Here is a 17,893-nt window from a genome sequence, read left to right as displayed (position 1 = left end):
GTGTGACTGCAGAAAGTAAACAACTGAAGTACCTATGCAAGGAGCAAGAGTTATAGGTAAGCACTTTCTGTGTGTTTTTTTCCTCTCTCAGGCCATGCACTAGATGCTGCCCTGTGCTCTCCACTAAGCTGCTCCAGCTAGACAGCTGAACCAACATATTTCGGGGCAGTATCATTAACTGAGTGCTGATATGAAAACCCACTGGACAGGATGAATCAGCTTCCATTTATTTGCAAATTGGCAAAATGTCATGTTCCTCCTCTGCTCTTCCTCTGTGAATTTTTTAACCGTCTTTCCCACTGCTCTTTTGCAAATAACAGTGTGTCCCGATACTCGGAAACAGGAAGGTTTTAAAGCAAGTCACCTATTGATTTTTCAGCTGCCTTGTTCAGCACCGAGGCAGTGAGATGCAGGATGCAGTTTACAAGGCGTTGGCATTAAGGAGAATTTTCCTCCTTGTAATCTGGCACGATGCCATATCTCATCACCAAAGAGACTGAAACAAAACATATTTTTCCTCATCATTATGCAAGAATTAAAATCATAAACTGTTTCAAGATCTTGGCAAATGTTACTTTGGATTTTAATGAACTTTAATCACCTTTTATGAAAAGTAATAATTAAATCACTTTGAATAAAGCATCCAAATTTGAAATCACGAGCAGAACTTTTTTCCTTGGGTTTTGTCCCCTGCATAGTGTTACATTATTTAGCTTGTTAAACATTCTAGGCACTTGCAAGAAGAGATGAAATGACATTCTGAGGAATATTTCGGTGCTTAAGAAACAGATCTCTATAAAGTGATACCCCAATGAGCACAGATTATAAGTAAATATTAGACCTTTTTCCAAAATAGAAAAGGAAACACTTTTATTTAGCACACGTTCTGAGCGAGACGTGCTCTACCTGCTGAGTTGTGAAAACTGAATACGTGTGTACTGCTACGCTTCTTACTGACATGGCTTGAGGATCCCAGGCCCAGGATGGGAAGCTGCAAGGCCAGGGAAAGCAAAGCTCTGCTTCAGATTCAGTGTCACGCTGTCAGGGAAAAGGCTGGGTGTGTTATATAACCTTTTCTCTTTCATCTAACTACGCTTTTTATGATGCTTGACCTCATTGCAGGTCTGCTACAGTATTTTTTGTTTGTGTGTCACAGCGAGAATTTAAGGTGTGTCGACGAGAGATGGGAGCATGAGCAAAGGTCAGGCTGGATGGCAGGTAGGGATCAAGGCGCCGGTAAGTACGCCTGCAAGGAGTATATTTGTACGAGATGATGATGTTTGGCTTGGGAGGGGAAAAGACAATGCTGTTTGGTTGATACGTTGGCACGGAAATAGTTGTTATCACCATAGCTTAGCTGTGCTGAACCTGTGGAAAATACTATTATTTAAAAAGAAGTCCTCGCACATACTCATTTTGTCTTTCCCTTAATTTCTTTGGTGCAATAGAGAGCAATAGCTATGGGGTGCAGAGGAAGTAGAAAGGGACAGAAGTGGGGTCAGAGTGTAAAAGGACAGGATGTTACAATAAGGCTTTAAAATAAAACGGGCACAGTAAGTCAGAATGTGAGAGGAGGGTGGCTGGAGTCCTCTTGCCAGCAGACAGCCTGTCCCAGCACTCAGCAAAATAATAGCAGTCAACCAGAAAGGCATCCAGTCAACTTAGAAAGGCATCCAGACTATGGGCTGTGAAAGGTGAGGGCCGGGAGGTTCTTCCTTTTCAGTCAGATAAGCTTTTCAAGGCCATAGCTTTTGTCAGTTTTCAGCTGATAAAAAAATCTGTAAGCTGTTGTTATGCCTCGATGATCTTTGGTAAACGTCACTGCACAGGATTTAAAACTTATTCCACATCTTCAGATACATACACGTTTTGAAAGTGTATTTGGCACACGTAATTTTTAAAATTGTCTCAGTGATCTGCAATAAAAGGAGAAATGAGAAAGTATCTGCAGGCCATTGAGGCGGCTCAGCAGAAGCAGAAGCAAATTGTGAGCAGCAGCTGTGAGTGTGTGTGCGCTGCTGTGGGCTCTGGTAGGTCTTTCCTGGAAATTACTGTGTGGGTGAGTCTCCAATACTGGCTGACAGCAAGGTTGGTTCAGGGGAGCTGCAGAGAAATCTGGGAGTTTGCAAACTCTGCAAGAACCAGCCAGAATTTAAAATTTAGACAGTTTGTGAAGAGATAACAGAGCAGCTGTGATGGGACTCCCTTCACTGAGAAAAGGGGGAATTTGACCATGAGTAGCGGTGGGCAGCAAGGACAGTGAGTGCTGCCAACTCCACGGACCGGTGTCACTAGCAGTAATAACCTGTTCCTTTGAATCACAGCAAAGTAAGAGTACAGTCTGTGAGAGAAACTAAAGAATAGCACGGGATGATCTTAGTGTGGAGTGGTTACTGTGCTCCATGTTAAAAAAAGAAAAGCTGTGTAGCATCTAGTTCTTTGAAAAGATCCTTTAAAAGGAGGGAGAACTGCCATTATGTCATTTCTAGTGCCAGGTGCACTAGAAGGAAGCAGAGCTTACCTTTTCCGTTTCATTTACTGCAGAAGGATTCTGATTTTATTTGAGAGAGACTTGTTTCTATAAAGGGGATAGATCTGCTAGTGTAAGGTTTTTTCACAAGAACTCCTTAACTCTGAAATTTTCTGTGTTTTATAACTCATGTTTAGTACTCAAGAGAACTAATGTTTTAGCTATCTAGACAGTGTAAACACTTCTTGTTCCTTCCTCTTTCTTCCAATTAGGGTAAAATAGTAGGGGAAATATTTGAAATATTTTTTTCTTAGAAGGGAAGAGGTGGGTTTGATGATCATTGCAAAGACTGTGGTTTAATGGGTTTTAGTGTTATTGGAGAGCAGGTTGTTTCGGAAAACATGCCCAGAACTTCAGATGGGCATTCTAGAGTCTGTTTGCAATATATTTCTAAATTAGGAATTAAAAACAGATGCAACACAAGATTAATTAGTCTCCATGTACTTTCCCTTGTCACCATGCAGTCCTCCTGTGAGAGCTGTGTGCCAGAAAGCCAGGAAGAGGGCAGTCTCGCCACAAGTAATTTCATTGTACAAGAACAAAAACTAATTCCCAAGTTTCCTCCCAAATATAACCATGTTAAATAGAGGATCTGTTCGGGATTGCATAACTACTTCTGTAGCAATTAGAGAAAATGCCTACATGGAAAAGCAACACTAGGAAAGCGTCCATGTTTCTAGCTTGTCTCTCTATAAGGTTTTCTTTCCTTTTCTGTTAATTTAATACAGCTACAACTAAATTCTCTTTGGTACATTTTTTTTTTCTCATTTGTTGTTTCTCTTCCTCAGTGAAATGAGTGGAGTCAGCTTGGCAGAGCTAGCCAGCTTTCTGTAGATCACGGGCATGTGACTTGTGGCCTGTAGTTGGGAAACCACTGGCATTAAGTTGTTCGTGAAGTCTCCCTCTGCAGCGCGGTGCCTGGCGAAGGATGTCAGTCCTGGGGAGGGAGCGGGCTGGAGGCAGTGCCGAAGAGCGGCAGAGAGATCCCACAGCTCTCTTGACCACAGGCTGCTGAATCACTCAGACTCTGGTTGAAGCACTGACCTCTCTGAGCAATTAGTAACAGTGTCTTTCTCGTACCTCTCTTTGCTCTCTGACTTGCTGCTGAGGAAGCAGGATTTCTGCCCGGTTTACTCCTGGGCTATATGCATGCCAGGCTGGGTACAACAGGTGACATGAACTCCACCCTAAACCAGCATTTGGTTTTCCGTAGCCTGGCTGCTCTTTAGAGAGAGAGTGAGATCTCTCCATCACGACGTTTCAGTCGGCCGCTTCCCAGAGACCTCACCAGTACGCTCCTCCGGATCCGGGGCTGGTCTGGTCTGGGAGACCCCTGGGGCGGCGCGGCCCCTCCGAACTTGCTCCAGGTAGAAACATGCTGATAATCCAAGGAAAGGCTAGGATCAAAGAAGTGTAGCGTGGGAAGGGAAGCAGCCAGCTGGGGAATGAAATCAGAAGCCAGTTCAGCAGCAATCCACTTTTTCAGCAGAAAGCGAACGAGCCAGCTGAGGGCTTTCTGAGGGAGCTGGAGCAGAGGCCAGGGCAAGGGAAAAGAAGAAAAGTTGCTCCCTGCGTGTGAGGTGCCGTGCTTTCTGCCGCCACCGCTGGGAGGGATGCAGCTGAATGGGTGGTGGTGTGAAAAGCCCTGTCCCTAAGTAAGGGGAAAGGGATCCCACAGAAAACCCTTGTGACAGCCCTTGGTGAGATCCAGGTGTCCAGCTCTATTTGTAGTGAAGTTTTCCATTTGAATTCTCATTCTGCAATGAGAAAGAAAGACTTCTTTCGCTGGAGGCCAGGTCATTTCACAAGGCCTGAAGAGACCAAAATATTCTGAATGAAAACTTGCATGTGGTGGCACTAGGTGTTGGAAAGTTACTTTCTTACATGTTGTGTATATTGCAGTGTCTCTTGGAATCGCTGCTCAGGACCATTTGTTGTATATCTCATCTGTATTTTTGCAGGCGTAAGAGCTACTCTAATTTTAACATCACATGTATAGAACTACTAGAGCTTTGTAAAAAGGAAGAAATAGCAAAACAACAACAAAAAGCCCCAAACCTAAAGAAGCCTAGTACTATCTTCATTGAAAGGTAGCAGACTGCTTTTTAATGGAGGGACTTTGCAAGTTTTTTTCTCAGAAGGAAGAGGTGGGGATCCCCTTGTTTTGCCCAGATGATGACTCACATGCCAATTTAATTCAAAGGGGAATAAAAATTAATCATCTGTCTTTCCTCCTATAGAAAACATTTTAATGTAACTTTATTTCACAGAATAGAGTTCATAAAATAAAGTTGAACAGTTTTACCTGGTCCTGAGAAGCAGAGCCCTGAAGATATGTGAGGACACCTCATGCTGCTCTCCCAGCCTCTGAATTCCTCAGGAGCCAGAGTTTGGATGAAGTCGCGTCTCTTGGCCGATCTGTTTACTGTCTCCTGTTTTCAACATTCTTCTCTTGACCTGCAGTGTTAGTTTACGAGCTTCATTGCGAATTCCAGTACTGCAGGTCAGTAGATGGGGTAGAGGTTTTAAGTAATTTCAGGCTGGTTTGGCGTGGGGTAGATATGGGTGTGTGATTGAATCAGACTCAAGTTAGGTGTGGTTTATCTTGGTTTTACTCAACTGAAGTGGAAAAAAAAAACAAACAAGGAAAAACATCCTAATATAATTGTGATCAACTTCTGCAAGGTATGGACTTTTTTTTATTGCTGGAGATAGAACTCTTCAGATCTCCATTCGTGAAGAACAGTTGAACCAAAAATCTGTTCTCCCACACCCTGCCTTTTGTTAAAGGCTGGGACAGCAAAACCCTTCTGTCCTGGGGAACTGAAAAAGGACACTAGCTCTTCATTTGAAATCCAAATTGTTCTGTTTCTTGTTTTTATGTGAACCTGAACCATTTGGACGTTGACAGCTAGGGGCCTAAACCTGGTAAAGCACTAGTGATACTTGCAGTTTCTACAGGACCACTTATGATCTAAAATTTGAAACAAAATAAAACAAAAAAAAGACTGCTAATCTAGTATCTGAAAGTTGGCAGATTACATTTGTTCAGAATGTCTCCAGACAGACAGACAGTTGCTGCCTGTCGAGCATTAGACTCTGATCAGAAATGAATCCACACGAATGGGTGGTTGTTGCTGCAGTTGTCATCCCAGTACTCAGTAAAGATTATGGATGAGTATAAGGAAAAAGAAAAGAAATCATAAAAATCTACCGGTGTAAAATCTTTTGTAGCGAGGGCAAAAGCCAAAGAGTAGATAAGCACTGTAATCTTAAATGTCATTAACCTTTAGGTCTATAATATACTGAACTCAGTTCTATTCTTAGTAATCAGTATCTTCTCCTGAGTACACTCCAAGGGAATCTGCAGAAATAAAAAGGTGCAACAGTCAAACAAAATTCCCTCTGTGTTGCTTGGGTAAAACAGGTCTCATGAGTTGCATTAAAACCTATTCAGCCATTAGGGACTTTGCAATGTCTAGTACACAAATTTTAGCTTCAGGAAGTGGTTGTGGCACATACCAAGCAGATGTCGTGCTTGATGCCGGAGTTGGGGGCGTTGTGCGTGCGTGCATGGGTACACACGGGCAGGCGCGCAGGTATGTCGGTTTGGACCAACATTCAGGTCTTAGTGGAACTAGTCTTCTGAAGTATCAGAAGAGCTAGTAAGAGTAGACGAGAAAGGTATTTTACTTTTCCTTTCGATATACAGCAACGTTAGAAACTTGGTTTTCTATTTTTCCCGAACTGCAGTTTTCCATACGCACGAAGCACGGGCGCAGCATCAGCAGGGCGGTCCGTGCCTCTCCGGCGCGTCTCAGCCGAGGGTCCCCCGCGGCGGGTCGGGCTTGCGGCGGCCGCCCCGTGCCCCGCTCCCGGTCCGTGCCTGACACCTCCCGGTGCCGCCGCCACACTGCACGGCAGCCCCCGAGCTCATCGGGCCCTCGAGCTTTAAAAAAAACGTTAAATGCTTTTGTGAAATCGTCACACTAAGGCTTCCTAACCCTCCGAATGATTTTCGTTGTCGTCTTCTTCTTCATCACCTTATTTACCTATGCAAAATCTCACACAAATTCCGCATTTAGAGTTACCCCTCTTTCTAAGTTTCCCTTGCAGAGTTCTTGATTTTGCTGACGTTTTTTAAGAACAAGGGAGGTCGGGTGAGGGGAAGCATTTTTAAAAACATGCATCAAATATGTAAGATGCATTTTGACTGTGTTATGAAGTCTAACGGATTTTTAAAATACATTTGGCATCTAACTTGCAGCTTTGGGACTACAGTCACATAACAGCAAAATCTCATAACAGTACAGGCTTTAGACTTTCATAAATTTAATTCCCTTAAGTAAAGCTTAAAACAATGTTTTCTCAGATGCTAGACCATTGTCTCTCATATTTCCCAGGAATTTACTGAGCTGCTGTGCATATATATATGAAGCAGTGGGAAGATAGAGCTGCTGTGTGTATATATACGAAGCAGTGGGAAGATAGGTATGTGTTTAATTTAAAAGTAGCTGATGGTTTTGTTTACAGGAATTACATTCTAGTCCTTCATCTCCATTCCTCTCCACATTCCTTTCATTCAGAGGCTCAGACTGTTTACATGGTCCACTTCCCTGGCAGTATGCTAAACCCTGGAAAGAAAGACTATTTCTCCAAAGAGCTCTGCTCGGGAAACTCCCCCCAGATGAACAGTCTGTGTGGAAAGCTGGTGGGAATGTAAAGCCTGAAGCTGTTAGCATTAGTGCGGGGTGTTTGGCAACAGTACTGAAACAAGGGCTGTGGCTGGTGCTCCAGATGTCTGCTTACTTCTTCAGGTGGCCGAGGCTGTGGCGTCCCCAGGCCTGGGACATGCCATAGCCAATTACTAGCTGTGTTTGTTTCTTAAGTAAACAAAATCTTTTTGAACACTTTCTCCTGCCGACTCTGACTCCCTGAGCAGGCAGTCCCAGCCAGAGCTTTGTGTGGTTCCTTCTGTTTCCATCAGCACCAACACTGTCCTGCTGTATGACCCTCAAGGCTTGCACATTCCGAGACTGTAGTATCCCTAGGTTGTTTGTATATAAGTGAGGCGTCCAACTTTCTCGTGTTCTTCCTTTGGGCCACTGTTTATTTTTCTCCCTGCGTGCATTAGCCTGAGTGGACAGAGCTGTATGTGACACCGATGCAAAGTGTCCGTCCCTTGATGCTACGTGTAGTCTTCAGAGCTCAATGTGGTAGAAGTTGAAGTACCCTTCTCAGCACTTTCCATGTCGTATCAAAAGTCTTGTTACTTTTTCCCCTTGCCGTTTGGCTTCCTGAAAGTCCTCAGATGGCTTGCGAAGATTGTTCAGAATGTGCCTATCTCCTGCTCTTCACCTGGGAGGGACCTGGGGCTTTCTTCTCAGACAACGTCATCACTGAAATGAAATTTCTGAGACAGAGTCACAAGTGAGCATTTCAAAGCATCTTTGTTGCTTTCACTTTTTGGTGCTGAGTCTGGTTTGAGTAGAGCCTGCAAGGCATTAAAAGCATTGGCCCTAAAATCCAAAGCTGAGATAAAGTCCTCACCTACTAAAAGGATAATCCAGCTCCTCTCTCTTCAAATTATTCAGATGTGGTTTTGATCAAATTGACACGACCAGCACTTAGTGAGGCTTTACAGCTCTTGGCACAGTCTGACATGACATGAACTAGCAATTAAGAGAGCATGCTCCACTGAAGCACAGAACAGAGCTCCTGCACTGAGAGAGGTTCCTAAACCGCTTCACAAATCTCTCCAGAGCCAAGTGCCAGAATAACGCTTTGTCCTGTGCAGGGTCAACTTGTCAGAAGGAAGCTTTGGATGGTTTGGGAGAGATTTATTTTGAAACTGGCATTAAACTGAGGGTGCCCACTTACAGGTCTCTGCATGAGCCCTGGGTGCCTGAACTCCCAGCATGGTCACTGGAGCTCAGCGACACTGCTCCCTAGTGCACACACCTGCTGCGTTGTGCCTGAAACTGCTGTTTTGTTGACCATATCTCTGCTGTCTATGCTTGGAATTAAGGATCAGGTACACTTGTAGATGTCTGTATGTCGATACCTATACTCAGATGTCTTAAGCCAGATCCCCACCCTCATTACAAAGTGGTCTTGATTTTACAGCATCCGGAAGTACCAGTGTTTTTTAAAGAAAGTCAGTTGCAAATAGCCTTCCTTGAAAAATCATTTCAGTTCTGTGGAGTTAGTAGGTTAGTTAGTTAGTAGGTAGCCCCGTCAGAAGTCCAGTCCTCTTCCATTGTATGGAAAACAGATTTTAAAAAGAATTTGTAAACATAATTTAAGTTTTCTTATTAGTTATTTAATACCTTTAAAAGCATTCATAACTGTAGCCTCTGGACACTCAAACCCAGGCCGGTTCAGCTCCAGCATTAACCCTAGAACTGAAGAATTTCCTGAGAGACAGAATACATTAATTTCTATGCAGAGTATTCAACAGGGTACTGAATGGGTTGAAAAATCTTCCTCCTTCTTTATGAAAAATGAGTCCATGGTCAGGCAGTTTCCATGGCTGCATACGTAGACACATCAGAAATATTTCCCTTTAGGTTTTTGCACGCTGTATTTTACAGTTGTTTTTTGTATATTTACAACTAAGTAGGAGGCAGAAATGCAGCAAAGTGTTGATTTGAGTGCCTTTCAAGTTTAAAAAGTATGAGAAATGGTTTTAGTCCTCACTAATCAGCTTTGGCTGATTCTGAAGACCCACATCTTTTATATGCCTGCCAGGTTCAGAAACGCTGTGCGATCTGGCAGTTACTGCACCTGGGTCACTCTCTGCTTTCCTCATCTTCCACAAAGTGGAGCTACAGCTGCACTAAGAGAAAGGAACGTGGAAAAACTATTGAAGCATAAGGAAATAATATTCTGCACTGCGAAAAAGTTGAAGCTTGACAGCTGAAAGTGAGGGAGAGATAATTCATCAATCTAGCTTTGCAATGCTCTAGATCCTGAAATCATAAAGGCTTCTCATCTTAATCTATCTTGAGTGAGCAATGAAGTGCGTGTGCTGCTTGCGCACGGCATACCCTTTCTTTTACCTCGGCACAAACCCTACGGGGGGGGGGTGATAGGATGTGTTTCTTGTGGGATACAATGGCTGGTTTTCAAAACAGTTCTTTCATTTGCAGGTAGAAACGCGTGGTAGCACGTACCACACCACTGAGGAGCAGTGACTGGTTTCTACTGTGACTCCCCGCAAGATAGTGCACAAGCAGCTTTGCAAAATCTCTAAAAACTCTTCAGTGATGCTTTACGGCTGAGTGAGAGTGTCCAGATATTCTTGAGGTTTGAGCTGTGGCAGGTCCAAAACTCTAATCACTGCTGCAGCCCTGTGAGGTCAAATAAGTGGCATTTAATATCTGCCTGCAGAAGAGTAGTAATAAAGCTTACTAGCTCATTACCGAAATAATTCCGTAGATGTGATGGGCAAGGTTTATACAGCAGATTGGAAAAGAGTTACATAAGTTCCTAATTATGGAACTAATGGTATTGTTAATATATAACTCTGGTACAGACTATCTACAAAACTCCTTTCCTCAAATTCTCAAAGAGAGAAAGGTTTTTATTTCCTAGTTACATAGGTGGAAACAGAAGTAGCAGACAACTGAAGTAAATTGTACAAGATCCCCTGAAAAAAAAACAGTGAGGAGTAAAACCTGATCATCACAATGGAGTATTCTGCCAGACAGGCCAGCAAGTACTTAATTAGCCCCTGAGCACACAAGAGTTCAATTAACTAGGACGGCAAACCTGACAAAAAAAACCAGCTGCAGCTGTGATTGGGATCAGAGAAGGTTTGGGAAATGCAGCCCTGAACTACAGAGCAGAAGAGACAATACAGGGGTACGTGCAGCTATGGGGTACGTATGAAGGCAGTGTTTCACCCAATATTTATGGACAGAATGAGCACAGAAGATGGATCAGCCATGGCTGTGAATGATGGTGACTGATTGGATCATGGGACTGGTGAGACTAATCATAGAATCATGGAATAGTTTGGGTTGGAAAGGACCTTTAAAGATCATCTAGTCCAACTCTTCTGCAATGAGCAGGAACATCTTCAAATAGATCAGGGTGCTCAGAGCCCCATCCAACCTGACCTTGAATGTTTCCAGGGATGAGGCATCTACCACATCTCTGGACAACTTGTTTCAGTGTTTCGCCACCCTCATGGTAAAAAATTTCTTCCTTCTATCTAGTCTGAATGAACCCTCTTTCAGTTTAAAACCCATTACCCCTTCTCCTATTGCAACAGTTCCTGCTAAAAACTTTGTCCCCATCTTTCTTATAAGCCCCCTTAAGTATTGAAAGGCTGCAATAAGGTCTCCCAGGAGCCTTCTCTTCTCCAGGCTGAACAATCCCAACTCTCACAGCCTTTCTTCATAGGAGAGGTGCTCCAGACCTTGGATCATTTTTGTGGCCCTCCTCTGGACCCATTCCAACAGGTCTGTGTCTTTCCTGTGTTGAGGCTTCCCGAGCTGGACGCAGTACTCCAGGTGGGGTCTCACAAGAGCAGGGTAGAGGGGCAGAATCACCTCCCTCGACCTGTTGGCCACGCTTCTTTTGATGCAGCCCAGGATATGGTTGGCTTTCTGGACTGTGAGCAGACATTGCTGGGTCATGTCCAGCTTTTCCTCCACCAGTACCCCCAAGTCCTTCTCTGCAGGACTGCTCTCAATCCCTTCATCCCCCAGCCTGTATTGATATTGAGGGTTGCTCCGACCCAGGTGCAGGACCTTGCACTTGGCCTTGTTGAACCTTATGAGGATCACACACGTCCACTTCTCGAGCTCGTCCAGGTCCCTCTGGATGGCATCCTGTCCCTCCGGTGTGTCAACCACACCACTTACCTTGATGTTGTCTACAAACTTGCTGAGGGTGCACTCTATCCCACTGTCTATGTCATTGGTTAAACACCACAGGTTCCAGTAAAGACCCCTGAGGGACACCACTCACCACTGATCTCCATCTGGACAGCGAGCCATTGACCACTACCCTCTGGATGCGACCATCCAACCAATTCCTCATCCATCGAACAGTCCATCCATCAAATCTCTATCCTTCCAATTTAGAGAGAAGGATGCCGGACATCCCAGAAATAAAGATAGTCTGGCTCCTTGCTGTTATGTTTACTGGTAAACTTGTGACTTGACTCCCTTGTATGCCTTTTAGGCCAAGTAGGGAGGAAGGGGATGCAAAAAGGGGCTGGTGCAAACTCCAGTTCTGCCCAAACTGAAGTACTCAGCTGCTCCTCAGCAGGACCTTCCTCGTTTTACCCTGCAGTTCTGGTAAAGGGGAAGACCTGACCTTTTATGTCTTTGCTACACACACTGCACTTTTTAAACATGGGAAAACTGCCAGCCCTGTATCCACAAACTAAGCAAACAGCTCACTGCTGCTGACCAAGTCCTCGGTTTCTGTTATTACACCTCAGGCTAACTCTGGACTGTATTCTCCAGACAGTCTCCGGGAGCCATGTGTTAGGAATCAGTTATTTCACAGTATTATCCAGATCGGTAATTTCCAAAGTTTGGGCATATTTTTCTTTTTTCCCCTGATGAGTATCTGGTGGCTGTGTTATGAGGCATGTGTTGAATCATGTTGCATGGCAAGGAAGAGACCATGTTGCTGCTAATAAGACCAAATCTCCTTCATGGATAACTGTTTTAGATAATTAACAGGATCAAATGTTTTCATATGTTATAAGTAGCTTAGATGAAAAGGATACAATTCTTGCAGGATTTTGAAAATGATCTAGCTGTGCAAACCCATATCACAGTGAACGGCTGTTCTACAGTGTGGAAGTATATTGTGGGTGAGATGATAATTACTTTTTTTTTTTTTTTTTACTTTAAGGAAGAGTACAGCAACCTTTAAGAATATTGAAAATCCAGACAGCTTTTGAGTGAGATGGTTTGACTGATGATAATATGATTGTTTAGCAGATTGTGTCAATGGTAATTTCAGGTTTGCAATGTTAAAGGTAGAGACCTTTAAGCCCTTTGCTGCGTCTCTGAAGTGCATACAGCTAGCATTTGCAGTATAGTAATGCCCAGGTGCCCAAATTGTGGACCAGAAGTCTGTGTGCTGTGAATTGTAGGAAAAGCCTTTCTTCACCAAAAGGGTTGTCAAGTGTTGGAACAGGCTGCCAGAGAAAGTGGTTGAGTCACCATCCCTGGAGGTATTTAAAGGACATTTAGATGTGGAACTTAGGGACATGGTTTAGTGGTGGACTTGGCGGTGCTAGGTTAACAGTCGGACTCGATGATCTTAAATGTTTTTTCCAGCCTAAATGATTCTATGATTTTATGAAAAGAAGTTGAACATGGCAACAACGTGAGTGTAAATGAAATAGCAAAGTGTGGTGTATGCCATGTCACACAGTCAGCAAGGAATGCTGCATTGCTGCTTACATGTGGGGGAGACCAACTCTTTTCGAGGTGCTGAGGAATACAGCGTTAAATACAGTGCATACTTGTATTTAACAGCTGCTAGTCAAGGAATGTGCTGTGTAATTGTGTGGGGATATGAAATATTCTGTCGTGAAGGAGCTCCTCATCTATCCTTGAAAATAGCAAGAGTGTGAAAGGATTTATGGAGCTGTCACACAGGAGATAATGAATGCACACACGTACGAAAGTCAGTGAAGATACCGTAAAACTGTTAGCCTGGCTACCAGGGAAATGAAGGAATTCCCTGATAGTTAATGCTTTTAACTTGCTTATTCTTTCAATGCATTTTGAAATCCTAGATTTCAGTGAAGTTTACTTTTATTTCACCTGTATTGACACTCTGTTTAATATTTGCTGTCTAGTCTGTATCACGTAAATTTTGCTTTTCAAGACAACTGCAAGTGGATACGGGATAGTGGTGCGACCAAAAGTTTGCTCCCCGTGAGATGCCTTAAAGAGAGACTGTGAGTTGGCCTAAGTCAGCTCAAGAGTAGAGACAGTCCCCTTAGCATATGATCAGAGGAGAAGTATTTCTGCTGCCAACTTCAAACGAGGCTGGGAGGAGACTGGCTGAGCCTAATGTGCAGCTCATATTGATTGTTTAGCTGCCTTGGTTATAATGAAACAGGCCTGTGTTATGGTGCTAGGCAGACAGAGCGTTCGCTCTTTCTTAGGGGAACAGTTACTGGAGGTTTGATGAAGGCACTTGAGATGATGAAAGTCATGGTGGGAACTGATTTAGAATTTCTGGTGCAGGGAAAGAAAGACCTCAGTGTTGCCGAGTCCATCACATTTCTTCTCTGTCAAAAGTGCTACTACACTTCTTTGAAGTGCTGGTATGACTCATCATCACTAATAAGGTACAGAATAAGATCATGAAAAAAGTACACTTTACACAGCACATGTACAGAAAGGTATTACATTGTGGGAAGCAATTAAACGCTGCAGCATCTTTGTAATTTATACTCTGAAACAAGTATTAACTGGTTGCAAAGGCCTTTGCAACTCAGTATTTTTCCCTGAACCCGTGTTCCTAAGAGATTGTTAGGCACTAGTTGTCACAGAATGGTTGAATAAACTTCAGAAAGGAAAGGAAAGGAAAGTTGGCTGAGCAGAAGTGGAGCAAGGGAAGCTTGAGAAGAATCAACAACAGAACAGCTTGTGCTCAGCTGGATTAGGGAACACAGTAAATACAACACAAACAGTAGCAAACATAGGATCAAAAGTTTAGTTAGAGGAGATCTTGTGGCTCTATTGACATAACAGTGACATGGGGAAAGACAAAAAACAAGACCGTGTGGGCTGGGGCAGTATGGCAAGAAATAAAGAGTTGATCCCCTGGTCTGCCAGGGATTTCTTTTCTGTTCTGTGTTTTTGCCAGTTTATTCCCCTGTGTTATCTGCACTTTAAAAAATGTCAGCTGGAGAAGCTTGCTTGCTTTTCTTGCTTGCTGTTGTTGCATTACTAATTACTGCAGATTTAATTATGGTCACGGTGCTCAAACCTTTCAGGCAGCTATTTGTTTGTGTTAAATCCAAGGAGTGAGAGCATTAACCAATTCTCCTCATGACCGGGCTGGAGCGGGAGATGTAACTCTTTGTGTAGGTAGGGAAAAAGCAAAGCAACAGTGATAACTTGAAACTTTTCAGTTTTTTATTCTGGAGACATGGAATGCTCAAACAGAAGAGAGTACGTGGCCTAGGTAGGATTCGTATTCTTTCTGGTTCAAATCTGTAGCTAGATACTTTTTCTCTAGTATGGTAGAAATCTGTAGCTAGGATATATATTTATTCCTTTGCCTCACATTCATTTTTCTGTTCATTTATATGATCTTCATAAACGTTTCCCTCAAGATTGCTCTTTTTAGATTCACTTTTCACAACTTCTTCCTTACAAGGACTCTGTCAATTCCTTTTTATCCTGTGTTTGAGCTACAAAATGTACCTGGTTCAGCTGCCATGGAGAGCTTTTTACTCTATACCAGATCACACGACAGCTTTTAACGGGGTAGTATTTTCCAGTAGGTAACTTCCAAGGCTTAGTTTGATCTTTGAAAAACACTGAGATGTTTGCATGGAGGGTTCTATGTCTCAGTGGCAGTAATCACTGTAATGGAGACATGCCTTTACTGAAGCCAGGAAGCATACTGGCATTTGTACACAGTGCTGCCCTGGGACACGTAGATGTATTCTGTGGATGTGTGAAGTATGTCTACAACATATTCCAAATAACATATACGAAGTCTAAATATGTATATGAGGACAGTAATTTGAACATCCTTTGTGTACTCCCACTTCATCATAAGCTTTCATTACATTTGGAGTACTGTGCTTAGCTCTGGGGCCCCCAACATAAGGAGGGCCACAAAATTGATCTGAGGGCTGGAGCACCTCTCCTATGAAGACAGGCTGAGAGAGTTGGGGCTGTTCAGCCTGGAGAAGAGGAGGCTCTGGGGGAGATCTTATAGCAGATTTCCAGTACCTAAAGGGGGCCTACAGGAATGTTGGAGAGGGACTTTTTGCAGGGATATGTAATGACAGGACAAGGGGTAATGGCTTTAAACTGAAAGAGAGTAGATTTAGATCAGATATAAAGGAGAAACTCTTCACTGTGAGGGTGGTGAGGCACTGGAACAGGTTGCCTAGAGAAGTTGTGGATGCCCCATCCCTGGAAGTGTTCAAGGCCAGGTTGGATGAGGCTTTGGGCAACCTGGTGTAGTGGAGGGTTTCCCTGCCCATGGCAGGGGGATTGGAACTAGATGATCTTTGAGGTCCCTTCCAACCCTAACCATTCTATGATTCTTGGACACTACTGAGAAGACCCACCCTTTTTTTTTTTTTTTCCTGTCAGCAATTCCTGTACAGAAAAAGTTCTGCCTTCACTTTTTCCTAATGGCTCGACCAGCTCTCCTATCTTCTCTTCTTATTTGAGATCATCTTTACAGATATTTTTGTACTACTGTTCACAAATCTCTCCAGATTATTTGGGTGATTAATAACATTTGAGTTGAAGTGCCTGTCTGGGTACTTGATTCTCAATATATGAAATTAGAATAGTCTCATAATTTAGATCTACTCCAGCTGAAACAATTTTATGCCACAGGTAAATTTTGTCAACTCATTCATCTGTTTTCTAGACCATTAATAAATATTCATCTGCAGCAATGATCCACTTAGCACCCCACCCTTAATCTTACACTATGTTGAAATTTGACTATTGAATTGTCATTTTATCCACGAAAATAACTGTATCAGTCACTCTGATTACTTAATTTCCTTGATAGCCTTCCATCAGGGCTTTTGTGTATCAATCAGTGTCAGATCATGGCGTATGACTGGAGAGGAGTGAAACTCTAAGAAAGTTTGATGAAGCAAGGAGTTAAAGCCAATCAAATAATTTAGCCACTTATTATTAACTTTGAAGAGCTGACTTAGAAGTTCTTAACTGAGTTAAACAATAGCGGCAACCTTGTATTTGAAAAAAAACATACGAAAACTGTTTTGACTCTATGAATGTCACAGACACTATCTCCAAAAATAAATATTGGTTTAATCATATTGCCAGTTTCATGAAGAAAAAAAAACTATCTTGAGCAGGACGCAAGTTACTGAGCCTCAGAGTCTTTCATCAGAACAAATGGATGATAAAGTTTCTGACTAAGTGCAAAATAATTTACTTCAGCGTTGCGTTCCAGGTTCCAACCTCTCAGGCTTTCATCAGGATTTACAGCCGGAGATCCTCCTCCTTGTGATGAATGGTTCAAGTGAGAAGACAAATATAGCCTAAGCCCAACCCGGAATTCTTCAATGACAGATCCATGTCAAAGTTTTGGAATAACCGCCTGGTGCCAGTGGGTGCTGCTGCTTCTTAAGAAAGGGTCATGAAATCTTCTAGGCTCTAGGCTAAGGTACATGTATGTGAATATAAGACAAGGAGAGCACTGTCCCTGGGCTCTGGGAGAATGTGAGCAAAATTCAGGAGGTTTGTGCAGGATACTGGGATAATCTTGATTAGCAGAGCAGAGGATATTTTGCCACCTTTGTGCATTGGTCTTTTGTTCATGAGAAAAACCAATGTCGGCTCTATTTGGTGTAAAACATCAGTGCATCGCCTACCGAGTGCTTGCCTTGTTGTAAGTAACAAGAGAGTGTACAAAGATATGAAATGGTTGACTGAAATTAAATGTGAGCTGTCAAACTGATGAGACTGGTTCTGTCAGAAGATGAAACTCTTTTGTTTTGATTTGGGTTTTTTGGTCTAACTGACTGTTCAAAATCTCAGTATATTATTACACAGTGCATGCATAGAACAAAAAGACTGCACTACCTGTCCCCTTCCTCCTTCACACCAAAAGCCTGGAAGAACTATCTTCACTTCCCCAACTGATTTGGCCTCTTCATAAGCTCCATTAAGGATTGCTTAGGATCTTAGATCATTCTCTACACCGTAGAACAAATTTTTTATGTTGAACACAGCATAATCTTGAAACCAATCTGTTTGCATGGCTCTTATTTCTGAAAATAATTGCTGCAAGTGTCAGTCAGAAAGTACCATAGAGAGTTAAGAGTCTTCTCTGTACCTGTTTATCAAATACTTTTGGAACTACTTTTTGGTGTGATATTAAAAGTGTTCTCTAAATCGTATATAAAGGGATTTACTGCATATGAGGCAGGTGTAACTAAGACTGGGATGAAAATTCTTGCTGTATGTATAGAAAACCCTTTTTCCATACTTTCTTCAATGCCTGGATGAACAACAGTGTCTGAACTGACACTGAAAATAGGGGCTAGACAGGAATTTGGTAGATGTATGTTCTGAAAAGCAGGTCAGTGTGTGTATAAGCAACTGAACTGGCAGCCTGAAGTGAAAATGCTAATGCATAAATAAA

General features: G+C 42.8%; 1 pseudogene; it reads right to left on the bottom strand.

Annotated features, from left to right (window-relative positions):
* Nucleotides 1-10,567: 10,567 nt before the first annotated feature.
* LOC147528846 (uncharacterized) lies at nt 10,568-11,175 on the bottom strand (annotated as a pseudogene).
* Nucleotides 11,176-17,893: the final 6,718 nt, after the last annotated feature.

Source organism: Tauraco erythrolophus, chromosome 4 (assembly GCF_009769465.1).
Source record: "Tauraco erythrolophus isolate bTauEry1 chromosome 4, bTauEry1.pri, whole genome shotgun sequence".
NCBI lineage: Eukaryota > Metazoa > Chordata > Aves > Musophagiformes > Musophagidae > Tauraco > Tauraco erythrolophus.
Note: the sequence above shows the minus strand (reverse complement) of the source record. Positions and strands in the feature narration are given on the sequence as shown.